Source organism: Podarcis raffonei, chromosome 15 (assembly GCF_027172205.1).
Source record: "Podarcis raffonei isolate rPodRaf1 chromosome 15, rPodRaf1.pri, whole genome shotgun sequence".
NCBI lineage: Eukaryota > Metazoa > Chordata > Lepidosauria > Squamata > Lacertidae > Podarcis > Podarcis raffonei.
The window spans coordinates 34,430,249-34,432,291 of record NC_070616.1 but is presented as its reverse complement, the minus strand read 5'-3'; the positions used below and the strand labels follow the sequence as shown (position 1 = coordinate 34,432,291).

The following is a 2,043-nucleotide window of genomic DNA, read 5'->3' as shown; positions in this document are numbered from 1 at the left end:
CATCAGTGCCTCATGTGGCAGTGAGTTCCAAACTATACACTGCATTAACTACGGTATGTGCTTCTTCCTGGCTCTTGATCTCACAACATCTTGATTAGACTAATAAAGGTATTATCGTCCTGTGGATTTTAGTTTAGTGTAAGTTGCCTTTGCTTTCTTGTGTGAACTAAATGCTGTCTGGTGGTAGCCCATTTCACAGAATCATAGGGTCAACTAGTCCAACCCCCTGCTATGCTTGCTGCTAGCAGCAAGAATGAATGTCACCCAAAATTATTTTGAAATGAAACCGGGTTGCATTGTTCTTCATTTCTTCATTTATTTTTCTAAGTTTTTGTTCATGTTAAAAAATAAAATGCAATTGACAAGAGATGGGGTGAAAGAGGCCCGCTGGAGAGAAGGCAAGAAGGGTATTTGCAGGCACAGAGGTCTTCATGAATAATCACGCTGTATTCTGCCTGAGGTCCTCTAGCAAAGGCGGCCTCACCTTTCCTGATGACCGCATGCAGTGTTTCTTCATTAGCAGGAAAATCATCTGCGACTCCAAACTGAATTAATACTGGAGGAAAAAAAAGAAAAGGCACATTCAATTGATCAACGGAGGAGTCAAAATATTCTAATAGCAGAAAAACAGGGTCTAGTATTCAGGCTTCCCAGGAGAGAACTGAGGTTGGGTTTAATGAGCTCCGTTGGGGCCCCAATTTGTCAATCAAGATTCGCTCTTGACAGTCGCCCCAACACCAAATGCTTTTTCTACCTGACTCTAGCCTCTGGATATGGGAGGGGTTCAGATAAACAGTGCCTAAAACACGTCTCTCCCCCGCCATACTCACCCATGCACCCCAAATAAGAAAACAGTCCATGTAACAAAGCAGGCGCTGCAGCCAGCCAGAGGTGTACATGATGTTTGGGATTCAGGAGCTGCTTTCTCTGAAGGAATGCTGAACTCTCTGAGACCAGGAAAAGACTCCCTCATGTATCATTACAGTCATATTATTAGCGCTCTGATCCTTGCTCTGCACAGCTGGGATTTGGGACTCCTGTCTTGTTCTTTTCCCTGAGATCAAGGAATAGTGCGGTTTCAAGCTGTCGCTCAGTTGCTCTGTGAGAGCGCCCCTCTCACACCCACCCACCACAAAATAACCTTAGGAACAGAAATTGATTCTCCCTCCCCACCCCCTCCCCAGAGTGCTTATCAAGTTAAAGACGCAGTCAGTGCTACATTTGTTATCCCCCCCCAGCCCAAAACTTATATTTGCATCTGCAGAGGAAGGGGGCACTATTTGCAGAACCTGTCCATTATGGAAACAGTGTTAAGCACAAAGAGAAGAAGAAGGGGAAAAGAAGAATGATGGAGGAAGGGAGGGCAGGGAAAGTAGTTATTTCAAACCTAAGGTCAGTGACCAAAATGGTTACAATGGGGTGGAAGGTTACTCCAGGCTGTTGAAGCTGATTCAAATTCACTTCTCCTTGAACTTCCTATTTTTAAGCTTCAAAAACTACAGGCCAATGTACAAGGATTACTTACTTTGTTGCAAAAATGAGTGTGGCTAGCCTTTCCTGATTAAAAATTGTGCTGCGCTTCAAGCTGAGATAATCTTAGGGCCAAATCCAGAGATATAGACTGTGTACACATCATACATTTAAAGTACCCTCCTAATAATTGTCCAGAGGAGGGCAACCAAAATGGTCAAAGGTCTGGAAATGATGCCTTATGAGGAACGGCTAAGGGAGCTGGGCATGTTTAGCCTGGAGAAGAGGAGGTTAAGGGGTGATATGATAGCCATGTTCAAATATATAAAAGGATGTCACATAGAGGAGGGAGAAGGGTTGTTTTCTGCTGCTCCAGAGAAGCGGACACAGAGCAATGGATCCAAACTGCAGGAAAGAAGATTCCACCTAAACATTAGGAAGAACTTCCTGACAGTAAGAGCTGTTCGACAGTGGAATTTGCTGCCAAGGAGTGTGGTGGAGTCTCCTTCTTTGGAGGTCTTTAAGCAGAGGCTTGACAACCATATGTCAGGAGTGCTCTGATGGTGTTTCCTG

At 44.4% G+C, this 2,043-nt stretch overlaps 1 long non-coding RNA gene across 1 annotated transcript; it reads right to left on the bottom strand.

Moving 5' to 3' along the window:
• Positions 1-327: 327 nt before the first annotated feature.
• LOC128402564 (uncharacterized) lies at positions 328-1,652 on the bottom strand. Its single transcript, XR_008327742.1, has 2 exons — positions 831-1,652; positions 328-556 (listed from the first exon to the last, which is right to left on the bottom strand). It is a non-coding gene; the product is annotated as an uncharacterized LOC128402564 (long non-coding RNA).
• Positions 1,653-2,043: the final 391 nt, after the last annotated feature.